The sequence below is a fragment of the Heterodontus francisci genome, unplaced genomic scaffold, assembly GCF_036365525.1.
Source record: "Heterodontus francisci isolate sHetFra1 unplaced genomic scaffold, sHetFra1.hap1 HAP1_SCAFFOLD_52, whole genome shotgun sequence".
NCBI lineage: Eukaryota > Metazoa > Chordata > Chondrichthyes > Heterodontiformes > Heterodontidae > Heterodontus > Heterodontus francisci.
The window spans coordinates 4,689,146-4,704,702 of record NW_027141175.1 but is presented as its reverse complement, the minus strand read 5'-3'; positions in this window follow the sequence as shown (position 1 = coordinate 4,704,702).

The window sequence follows — 15,557 nt, the reverse complement described above, 5'->3', positions numbered from 1 at the left end:
CAAGTAAAACAGACATACACTGACACCATGTAACAAAGACATACAATGATACCCAGGAACACAGACACACACTTACACCAAGTAACACAGACATACACTTACACCAAGTAACACAGACATACACTGACACCAAGTAACAAAGACATCCACTGATACCCAGTATCACAGACACACACTTACACCAAGTAACAAAGACATACACAGACACCAAGTGACAAATACACACACTGACACCCAGGAACAAAGACATACACTGACACTACGTAACAAAGACATACACTTACACCAAGTAACAAGGACAGACAATTACACGAAGTAACAAAGACATACACTTACACCAAGTATTTTGACATGCACTGACACCAAGTAACAAAGACATACACTGATACCCAGTAACACAGACACACACTTAGAACAAGTAGCAAAGACATACACTGACACCAAGTCACAAAAACACACACTGACACCCAGTAACAAAGACATACACTGACACCAAGTCACAAAGACATACACTGATGCCCAGTAACAAAGACACACACTTACACCACGTAACAAAGACATACACTGACACCCAGTAACAAAGACATACAGTGACACCCAGTAACACAGACACACACGGACACCAAGTAACAAAGACACACACTTACACCAAGTAACACAGAAACACACTGACACCCAGTAACACAGACACACACTTACACCAAGTAACACAGACATACACTGACACCAAGTAACAAAGACATACACTGATACCCAGGAACACAGTCACACACTTACACCAAGTAACAAAGACATACACTGACACCAAGTAACACAGATATACACTGGCACCAATTTACAAAGACATGCACTGACAGCCAGTAACACAGACACACACGGACACCACGTAAGAAAGACACACACTTGCACCAAGTAACACAGGCACACACTTACACCAAGTAACAAAGACAGACACTGATACCCTATAACACAGACACACACTTACACCAAGTAACAAAGACATACACTGACACCCAGTAACAAAGACACTCTGACACCCAGTAACAGAGACACACACTGACACCAAGTAACAAAGACATACTCTTACACCAAGTAACACAGACATACACTGACACCCAGTAACAAAGACACACACTGACACCCAGTAACACAGACACACACTTACAACAAGTAACACAGACATACACTGACACAAAGTAACAAAGACATACACTGATACCCAGTAACACAGACACACACTTACACCAAGTAAAACAGACATACACTGACACCATGTAACAATGACATACACTGACACCCAGTAACACAGACACACACGGACACCAAGTAACAAAGACATACACTGACACCCAGTAACAAAGACACTCTGACACCCAGTAACAGAGACACACACTGACACCAAGTAACAAAGACATACTCTTACACCAAGTAACACAGACATACACTGACACCAAGTAACAAAGACACACACTGACACCCAGTAACACAGACACACACTTACAACAAGTAACACAGACATACACTGACACAAAGTAACAAAGACATACACTGATACCCAGTAACACAGACACACACTTACACCAAGTAAAACAGACATACACTGACACCATGTAACAAAGACATACACTGACACCCAGTAACACAGACACACACGGACACCAAGTAACAAAGACATACACTGACACCCATTAACACAGACACACACTGACCCCCAGTAACACAGACATACACTGACACCAAGTCACAAAGACACACACTGACATCCAGTAACAAAGACATACACTGACACCAAGTATCAAAGACATACACTGATACCCAGTATCACTGACACACACGTACACCAAGTAACTAAGACATACAGTGACACCAAGTCACAAAGACACACACTGACACGCAGTAACAAAGAAATACACTGATACCAAGTCACAAAGATATACACTGATTCCCAGTAACACAGAGACACACTGACACCAATTAACAAAGACATACACTGACACCAAGTAACAAAGACATACACTTACACCAAGTAACACAGACAGACAATTACACCAAGTAACAAAGACATACACTTACACCAATTATTTTGACATACACTGACACCAAGTAACAAAGACAGACACTGATACCCAGTAACACAGAAACACACTTAAACCAAGTAGCAAAGACATACACTGACACCAAGTCACAAAGACACACACTGACAACCAGTAACAAAGACATACACTGACACCAAGTCACAAAGACATACACTGATACCCAGTAACACAGACCCACACTTACACCAAGTAACAAAGATATACACTGACACCCAGTAACAAAGACATACACTGACACCCAGTAACACAGACACACACGGACACCAAGTAACAAAGACACACACGGACACCAAGTAACAAAGACATACACTTACACCAAGTAACACAGACATAAACTGACACCCAGTAACACAGACACACACTTACACCAAGTAACAAAGGCATACACTGACACCCAGTAACACAGACACACTTTTACACAAAGTAACACAGACATACACTGACACCAAGTAAGAAAGACATACATTGATACCCAGGAACACATTCACACACTTACACCAAGTAACACAGACATACACTGACACCAAGTCACAAAGACACACACTGACACCCAGTAACAAAGACATTTACTGACAGCAAGACACAAAGACATACACTGATACCCAGTTACAGAGACACACTTACACCAAGTAACAAGACATACACTGCCACCCAGTAACACAGACACACACGGACACCAAGTAACAAGGACACACACTTACACCATGTAACACAGACATACACTGATACCCAGTAACACAGACACACACTTACACCAAGTAACACAGACATACACTGACATCAAGTAACAAAGACATAGACTGATACCCAGGAACACAGACACACACTTGCACCAAGAAACACAGACAAACACTTACACCCAGTAAAAAAGACATGCACTTACTCCAAGTAACACAGACATACACTGACATCAAGTAACAAAGACATACAATTACACCAAGTAACAAAGACACACACTTACACCAAGTAACACAGATATACACAGGCACCAAGTAACAAAGACATGCACTGACAGCCAGTAACACAGACACACACGGACACCAAGTAACAAAGACACACACTTACACCAAGTAACACAGACACACACTTACACCAAGTAACAAAGACAGACACTGATACCCAGTAACAAAGACATACACTGACACCCAGTAACAAAGACATGCACTGACACCCAGTAACAAAGACATGCACTGACACCCAGGAACACAGACACACACGGACACCAATTAACAGACACACACTTCCACCAAGTAACAAAGACAGACAATTACACCAAGTAACAAAGATATACACTTACACCAATTATTTTGACATACACTGACACCAAGTAACAAAGCCATACTCTGATACCCAGTAACACAGAAACACACTTAGACCAAGAAGCAAAGACATACACTGACACCAAGTCACAAAGACACACACTGATCCCAGTAACACAGACACACACGGACACCAAGTAACAAAGACACACACTTACACCAAGTCACAAAGACACACGCTTACACCCAGTAACACAGACACACACTGACACCAAGTAACAAAGACATATACTGATACCCAGTAACACAGACACACTTTTACACCAAGTCACACAGACATACACTGACACCAAGTAAGAAAGTCATACACTGATACCCAGGAACACAGTCACACACTTACACCAAGTAACAAAGACATACACTGACACCAAGTCACAAAGACACACACTGACACCCAGTAACAAAGACATTTACTGACACCAAGACACAAAGACATACACTGATACCCAGTAACAGAGACACACTTCCACCAAGTAACAAAGACAGACAATTACACCAAGTAACAAAGATATACACTTACACCAATTATTTTGACATACACTGACACCAAGTAACAAAGACATACTCTGATACCCAGTAACACAGAAACACACTTAGACCAAGTAGCAAAGACATACACTGACACCAAGTCACAAAGACACACACTGATCCCAGTAACACAGACACACACGGACACCAAGTAACAAAGACACACACTTACACCAAGTCACAAAGACACACACTTACACCCAGTAACACAGACACAAACTGACACCAAGTAACAAAGACATATACTGATACCCAGTAACACAGACACACTTTTACACCAAGTAACACAGACATACACTGACACCAAGTAAGAAAGTCATACACTGATACCCAGGAACACAGTCACACACTTACACCAAGTAACAAAGACATACACTGACACCAAGTCACAAAGACACACACTGACACCCAGTAACAAAGACATTTACTGACACCAAGACACAAAGACATACACTGATACCCAGTAACAGAGACACACTTACACCAAGTAACACAGATATACACTGGCACCAAGCAACAAAGACATGCACTTACACCAGGTAACACAGACACACACTTACACCAAGTAACAAAGACAGACACTGATACCCAGTAACAAAGACACACACTTACACCAAGTAACAAAGACATACACTGACAGCCAGGAACACAGACACACACGGACACCAAGTAACACAGACACACACTTACACCAAGTAACACAGACACACACTGACACCCAGTAACACAGACACACACTTACACCAAGTAACACAGACATGCACTGACACCAAGTAACAAAGACATACACTGATACCCAGTAACACAGACACACACTCTGACACCCAGTAACAAAGACATACACTGATACCCAGTAACACAGAGACACACTGACACCAATTAACAAAGACATACACTGACACCAAGTAACAAAGACATACACTTACACCAAGTAACACAGACAGACAATTACACCAAGTAACAAAGACATACACTTACACCAATTATTTTGACATACACTGACAATAAGTAACAAAGACAGACACTGATACCCAGTAACACAGAAACACACTTAAACCAAGTAGCAAAGACATACACTGACACCAAGTCACAAAGACACACACTGACAACCAGTAACAAAGACATACACTGACACCAAGTCACAAAGACATACACTGATACCCAGTAACACAGACCCACACTTACACCAAGTAACAAAGATATACACTGACACCCAGTAACAAAGACATACACTGACACCCAGTAACACAGACACACACGGACACCAAGTAACAAAGACACACACGGACACCAAGTAACAAAGACATACACTTACACCAAGTAACACAGACATAAACTGACACCCAGTAACACAGACACACACTTACACCAAGTAACAAAGGCATACACTGACACCCAGTAACACAGACACACTTTTACACAAAGTAACACAGACATACACTGACACCAAGTAAGAAAGACATACATTGATACCCAGGAACACATTCACACACTTACACCAAGTAACACAGACATACACTGACACCAAGTCACAAAGACACACACTGACACCCAGTAACAAAGACATTTACTGACAGCAAGACACAAAGACATACACTGATACCCAGTTACAGAGACACACTTACTCCAAGTAACAAGACATACACTGACACCCAGTAACACAGACACACACGGACACCAAGTAACAAGGACACACACTTACACCATGTAACACAGACATACACTGATACCCAGTAACACAGACACACACTTACACCAAGTAACACAGACATACACTGACATCAAGTAACAAAGACATAGACTGATACCCAGGAACACAGACACACACTTGCACCAAGAAACACAGACAAACACTTACACCCAGTAAAAAAGACATGCACTTACTCCAAGTAACACAGACATACACTGACATCAAGTAACAAAGACATACAATTACACCAAGTAACAAAGACACACACTTACACCAAGTAACACAGATATACACTGGCACCAAGTAACAAAGACATGCACTGACAGCCAGTAACACAGACACACACGGACACCAAGTAACAAAGACACACACTTACACCAAGTAACACAGACACACACTTACACCAAGTAACAAAGACAGACACTGATACCCAGTAACAAAGACATACACTGACACCCAGTAACAAAGACATGCACTGACACCCAGGAACACAGACACACACGTACACCAATTAACAGACACACACATACACCAAGTAACAAAGACAGACAATTACACCAAGTAACAAAGATATACACTTACACCAATTATTTTGACATACACTGACACCAAGTAACAAAGACATACTCTGATACCCAGTAACACAGAAACACACTTAGACCAAGTAGCAAAGACATACACTGACACCAAGTCACAAAGACACACACTGATCCCAGTAACACAGACACACACGGACACCAAGTAACAAAGACACACACTTACACCAAGTCACAAAGACACACACCTACACCCAGTAACACAGACACACACTGACACCAAGTAACAAAGACATATACTGATACCCAGTAACACAGACACACTTTTACACCAAGTAACACAGACATACACTGACACCAAGTAAGAAAGTCATACACTGATACCCAGGAACACAGTCACACACTTACACCAAGTAACAAAGACATACACTGACACCAAGTCACAAAGACACACACTGACACCCAGTAACAAAGACATTTACTGACACCAAGACACAAAGACATACACTGATACCCAGTAACAGAGACACACTTACTCCAAGTAACACAGATATACACTGGCACCAAGCAACAAAGACATGCACTTACACCAGGTAACACAGACACACACTTACACCAAGTAACAAAGACAGACACTGATACCCAGTAACAAAGACACACACTTACACCAAGTAACAAAGACATACACTGACACCCAGGAACACAGACACACACGGACACCAAGTAACACAGACACACACTTACACCAAGTAACACAGACACACACGGACACCCAGTAACACAGACACACACTTACACCAAGTAACACAGACATGCACTGACACCAAGTAACAAAGACAAACACTGATACCCAGTAACACAGACACACACTCTGACACCCAGTAACAAAGACATACACTGATACCCAGTAACACAGGCACACACTGACACCAAGTAACACAGACGCACACTGACACCCAGTAACAGAGACACACACTTTCACCAAGTAACACAGACATACACTGACACCCAGTAACAAAGACAGACACTGACACCAAGTCACAAAGACATACACTGATACCCAGTAACACAGACATACACTTGCACCAAGTAACAAAGACATACACTGATACCCAGTAACACAGACACACTTTTACACCAAGTAACACAGACATACACTGACACCAAGTAACAAAGACATACACTGATACCCAGTAACGGAGACACACTTACACCAAGTAACAAGACATACACTGACACCCAGTAACAAAGACATACACTGACACACAGTAACACAGACACACACGGACACCAAGTAACAAGGACACACACTTACACCATGTAACACAGACATACACTGATACCCAGTAACACAGACACACACTTACACCAAGTAACACAGACATACTCTGACATCAAGTAACAAAGACATCGACTGATACCCAGGAAAACAGACACACATTTGCACCAAGAAACACAGACACACACTTACAGCAAGTAAATAAGACATGCACTTACACCAAGTAACACAGACATACACTGACATCAAGGAACAAAGACATACAATTACACCAAGTAACAAAGACACACACTTACACCAAGTAACACAGATATACACTGGCACCAAGTAACAAAGACATGCACTGACAGCCAGTAACACAGACACACAAGGACAACATGTAACAAAGACACACACTTACACCAAGTAACACAGACACACACTTACACCAAATAACAAAGACAGACACTGATACCCAGTAACAAAGACACACACTTACATCAAGTAACAAAGACATACAATGACACCCTGTAACAAAGACATGCACTGACACCCAGGAACACAGACACACACGGACACCAAGTAACAGACACACACTTCACCAAGTAACACAGACACACACTGACACCCAGTAACACAGACACACACTTACACCAAGTAACACAGACATGCACTGACACCAAGTAACAAAGACATACACTGATACCCAGTAACACAGACACACACTCTGACACCCAGTAACAAAGACATACGCTGATACCCAGTAACACAGACACACAGTGACACCAAGTAACAAAGACATGCACTGACACCAAGTAACAAAGACATACACTTACAACAAGTAACAAAGACACACACTTACACCAAGTAACAAAGACATACACTGATACCCAGTAACACAGACACACACTTACACCAAGTAACAAAGACATACACTGACACCCAGTAACAAAGACATACACTGACACCAAGTCACAAAGACACACACTGACACCCAGCAACAAAGACATGTACTGACACCAAGACACAAAGATTTACACTGATACCCAGTAACAGAGACACACTTACACCAAGTAACAAAGACATACACTGACACCCAGTAACAAAGACATACACTGACACCCAGTAACACAGACACACACGGACACCAAGTAACAAGGACACACACTTACACCATGTAACACAGACATACACTGATACCCAGTAACACAGACACACACTTACACCAAGTAACACAGACATACACTGACATCAAGTAACAAAGACATAGACTGATACCCAGGAACACAGACACACACTTGCACCAAGAAACACAGACAAACACTTACACCCAGTAAAAAAGACAAGCACTTACTCCAAGTAACACAGACATACACTGACATCAAGTAACAAAGACAGACAATTACACCAAGTAACAAAGACACACACTTACACCAAGTAACACAGATATACACTGGCAGCAAGTAACAAAGACATGCACTGACAGCCAGTAACACAGACACACACGGACACCAAGTAACAAAGACACACACTTACACCAAGTAACACAGACACACACTTACACCAAGTAACAAAGACAGACACTGACACCCAGTAACAAAGACATGCACTGACACCCAGGAACACAGACACACACGGACAACAAGTAACAGACACACACTTACACCAAGTAACAAAGACAGACAATTACACCAAGTAACAAAGATATACACTTACACCAATTATTTTGACATACACTGACACCAAGTAACAAAGACATACTCTGATACCCAGTAACACAGAAACACACTTAGACCAAGTAGCAAAGACATACACTTACACCAAGTCACAAAGACACACACTGATCCCAGTAACAAAGACATACACTGACACCAAGTCACAAAGACATACACTGATACCCAGTAACACAGACACACACTTACACCAAGTAACAAAGACATGCACTGTCACCCAGCAACACAGACACACACGGACACCAACTAACAAAGACACACAGTTACACCAAGTAACACAGACACACACTTACACCAAGTAACACAGACATACACTGACACCATGTAACTAAGCCATACAATGATACCCAGGAACACAGACACACACATACACCAAGTATCACAGACACACACTGACACCAAGTAACAAAGACATACACTGATACCCAGTAACACAGACACAAACTGACACCCAGTTAGAAACACACACTGACCCCCAGTATCACAGACACACACTGACCCCCAGTAACACAGACACACACTGACACCCAGCAACAAAGACATACACTGACACCAAGTAACACAGAAACACACTGACACCCAGTAACAAAGACATACACTGATACCCAGTAACACAGAAACACACTGACACCCAGTAACAAAGACATACACTGACACCAAGTCACAAAGACATGCACTGATACCCAGTAACACAGACACACACTTACACCAAGTAACAAAGACATACACTGACACCAAGTCACAAAGACATACACTGATACCCAGTAACACAGAAACACACTGACACCCAGTAACAAAGACATACACTGACACCAAGTCACAAAGACATACACTGACACCAAGTCACAAAGACATACACTGATACCCAGTAACACAGACACACACTGACACCCAGTAACAAAGACATACAATGATACCAAGTCACAAAGACATACACTGATACCCAGTAACACAGACACACACTGACACCAAGTAACAAAGACATGCAATGACACCAAGTAACAAAGACTTACACTTATACCAAGTAACAAAGATACACACTTACACCAAGGAACAAAGACATACACTGACACCAAGTAACAAAGACATACACTGACACCAAAAAACAAAGACATACACTTACACCAAGTAACAAAGACAGACAATTACACCAAGTAACAAAGACATTCACTTACACCAAGTATTTTGACATACACTGACACCAGGTAACAAAGACATACACTGACACCCAGTAACACAGACACACACGGACACCAAGTAACAAAGACACACACTTACACCACGTAACACAGACACACACTGACACCCAGTAACACAGACACACACTTACACGAAGTAACACAGACATACACTGACACCAAGTAACAAAGACATACACTGATACCCAGTAACACAGACACACTTTTACACCAAGTAACACAGACATACACTGACACCAAGTAAGAAAGACATACACTTATACCCAGGAACACAGTCACACACTTACACCAAGTAACAAAGACATACACTGACACCAAGTCACAAAGACACACACTGACACCCAGTAACAAAGACATACACTGACACCCTGTAACAAATACATACACTGACACCCAGTAACACAGACACACACGGACACGAAGTAACAAGGACACACACTTACACCATGTAACACAGAAATACACTGACATCAAGTAACAAAGACATAGACTGATACCCAGGAACACAGACACACACTTGCACCAAGAAACACAGACACACACTTACACCAAGTAAAAAAGACACACACTTACACCAAGTAACACAGATATACACTGGCACCAAGTAACAAAGAAATGCACTGACAGCCAGTAACACAGACACACACGGACACCAAGTAACAAAGACACACACTTACAACAAGTAACACAGACACACACTTACACCAAGTAACAAAGACAGACACTGATACCCAGTAACAAAGACACACACTTACACCGAGTAACAAAGACATACACTGACACCCAGTAACAAAGACATGCACTGACACCCAGGAACACAGACACACACGGACACCAAGTAACAGACACACACTTACACCAAGTAACGCAGACACACACTGACACCCAGTAACACAGACACACACTTACACCAAGTAACACAGACATGCACTGACACCAAGTAACAAAGACGTACACTGATACCCAGTAACAAAGACACACACTCTGACACCCAGTAACAAAGACATACACTGATACCCAGTAACACAGACATGCACTGACACCAAGTAACAAAGACATGCACTGACACCAAATAACAAAGACATACATTTACACCAAGTAACAAAGACACACACTTACACCAAGTAACACAGACATGCACTCACACCAAGTAACAAAGACATACACTGTCACCAAGTAAAAAAGACATACACTGTCACCAAGTAACAAAGACATACACTTACACCAAGTAACAAAGACAGACTATTACACCAAGTAACAAAGACATACACTTACACCAAGTATTTTGACATACATTGACACCAAGTAACAAAGACATACACTGATACCCAGTAACACAGACACACACTTACACCAAGTAACACAGACATACACTGACACCAAGTAACAAAGACATACACTGATACCCAGTAACACAGGCACACAATTACTCCAAGTAACAAAGACAGACACTGATACCGAGTAACACAGACACACACTTACACCAACTAACAAAGACATACACTGACATCCAGTAACAAAGACATGCACTGACACCCAGTAACACAGAAACACAGTGACACCAAGTAACAAAGACACACACTTACACCAAGTAACACAGACGCACACTGACACCCAGTAACAGAGACACACACTTTCACCAAGTAACACAGACATACACTGACACCAATTAACAAAGGCATACACTGATACCCAGTAACACAGACACACACTTACACCAAGTAACACAGACATACACTTACACCAAGTAACACAGACATACACTGACACCAAATAACAAAGACATACAATTACACCAAGTAACGAAGACACACACTTACACCAAGTAACACAGATATACACTTGCACCAAGTAACAAAGACAGACACTGATACACAGTAAAACAGACACACACTTACACCAAGTAACAAAGACATACCCTGACACCCAGTAACAAAGACATACACTGACATCCAGGAACACAGACAGACACGGACACCAAGTAACAAAGACACACACTTACACCAAGTAACACAGACACACACTGACACCAAGTAACAAAGACATACACTTACACCAAGTAACACAGACATACACTGACATCAAGTAACAAAGACATACAATTACACCACGTAACAAAGACACACACTTACACCAAGTAACACAGATATACACTGGCACCAAGTAACAAAGACATGCAATGACACCCAGCAACACAGACACACACGGACACCAAGTAACAAAGACATACACTGACACCTTGTAACAAAGACACACAATGATACCCAGGAACACAGAAACACACTGACAGCCAGTAACACAGACGTACACTTACACCGAGTAACACAGACATACACTGACACCTAGTAACAAAGACATACAATTACACCAAGTAACACAGACATACACTGACACCAAGTAACAAAGACATACACTGATACCCAGTAACACAGACACACACTGACCCCCATTAACACAGAGACACAACGATCCCCAGTAACACAGACATAACCAGACACCAAGTCACAAAGACACACACTGACACCCAGTAACAAAGACATACACTGACACCAAGTCACAAAGACATACACTGATATACAGACACACACTTACACCAAGTAACACAGACATACACTGACACCTTGTAACAAAGACATACAATGATTCCCAGGAACACAGACACACACGTACACCAAGTAACACAGACATACACTTACACCAAGTAACACGGACATAAACTGACACCAAGTAACAAAGACATACACTTATACCCAGTAACACAGACACACACTCACCCCCATTAACACAGACACACAATGACCCCCAGTAACACAGACATAAACAGACACCAAGTCACAAAGACACACACTGACACCCAGTAACAAAGACATACACTGACACCAAGTCACAAAGACATACACTGATATACAGACACACACTTACACCAAGTAACACAGACATACACTGACACCTTGTAACAAAGACATGCAATGATACCCAGGAACACAGACACACACTTACACCAAGTAACACAGACATACACTTACACCAAGTAACACAGACATACACTGACACCAAGTAACAAAGACATACAATTACACCAAGTAACACAGACATACACTGACACCAAGTCACAAAGACATACACTGATACCCAGTAACACAGAAACACACTGACACCGAGTGACAAAGACATACACTGATACCAATCACCAAGACATACACAGATACCCAGTAACACAGACACACACTGACACCAAGTAACAAAGACATGCACTGACAACAAGTAACAAAGACATACACTTACACCAAGTAACAAAGACACACACTTACACCAAGTAACAAAGACATACACTTACACCAAGTAACAAAGACAGACTATTACACCAAGTAACAAAGACATACACTTACACCAAGTATTTTGACATACATTGACACCAAGTAACAAAGACATACACTGATACCCAGTAACACAGACACACACTTACACCAAGTAACACAGACATACACTGACACCAAGTAACAAAGACATACACTGATACCCAGTAACACAGGCACACACTTACTCCAAGTAACAAAGACAGACACTGATACCGAGTAACACAGACACACACTTACACCAACTAACAAAGACATACAATGACATCCAGTAACAAAGACATGCACTGACACCCAGTAACACAGAAACACAGTGACACCAAGTAACAAAGACACACACTTACACCAAGTAACACAGACGCACACTGACACCCAGTAACAGAGACACACACTTTCACCAAGTAACACAGACATACACTGACAACAAGTAACAAAGACATACACTGACACCAAGTCACAAAGACATACACTTCCACCAAGTAACAAAGACATACACTGATACCCATGAACACAGACACACACTTTCACCAAGTAGCAAAGACATACACTGACACCAAGTCACAAAGACACACACTGACACGCAGTAACAAAGACATACACTGACACCAAGTCACAAAGACATGCACTGATACCCAGTAACACAGACACACACGGACACCAAGTAACAAAGACACACACTTACCCCAAGTAACACAGACACACACTGACACCCAGTAACACAGACACACATTTACACCAAGTAAAACAGACATACACTGACACCAAGTAACAAAGACATACACTGTTACCCAGGAACACAGACACACACTTACAGCAAGTAACACAGACACACACTTACACCAAGTAACACAGACATACACTTACACCAAGTAACAAAGACATACACTTACACCAAGGAACACAGACACACACTTACACCAAGTAACACAGAAAGACACTGGCACCAAGTAACAAAGACACACACTTTCACCAAGTAACACAGACACACACTTACACCAAGTAACAAAGACAGACACTGATACCCAGTAACACAGACACACACTTACACCAAGTAACAAAGACATACACTGACACCCAGTAACAAAGACATACACTGATACCCAGGAACACAGACACACGCTTACACCAAGTAACGCAGACACACACTTACATCAAGTAACAAAGACATACACTTACACCAAGTAACACAGACACACACTGACAACAAGTAACAAAGACATACAATTACACCAAGTAACAAAGACACACATTTACACCAAGTAACACAGATATACACAGGCACCAAGTAACAAAGACCTGCACTGACACCCAGCAACATAGACACACACGGACACCAAATAACAAAGACACACACTTACACCAAGTAACACAGACACACACTTACTAAAGTAACACAGACACACACTTACAACAAGTAACACAGACACACACTGACAGCCAGTAACACAGACACACATTTACACCAAGTAAAACAGACATACACTGACACAAAGTTACAAAGACATGCACTGATACCCAGTAACACAGACACACACTTACACCAAGTAACACAGACATACACTGACACCATGTAACTAAGCCATACAATGATACCCAGGAACACAGACACACACATACACCAAGTAACACAGACACACACTGACACCAAGTAACAAAGACATACACTGATACCCAGTAACACAGACACACACTGACACCCAGTTAGAAACACACACTGACCCCCAGTAACGCAGACACACACTGACCCGCAGTAACACAGACACACTCTTACACCAAGTAACACAGAAAGACACTGGCACCAAGTAACAAAGACACACACTTTCACCAAGTAACACAGACACA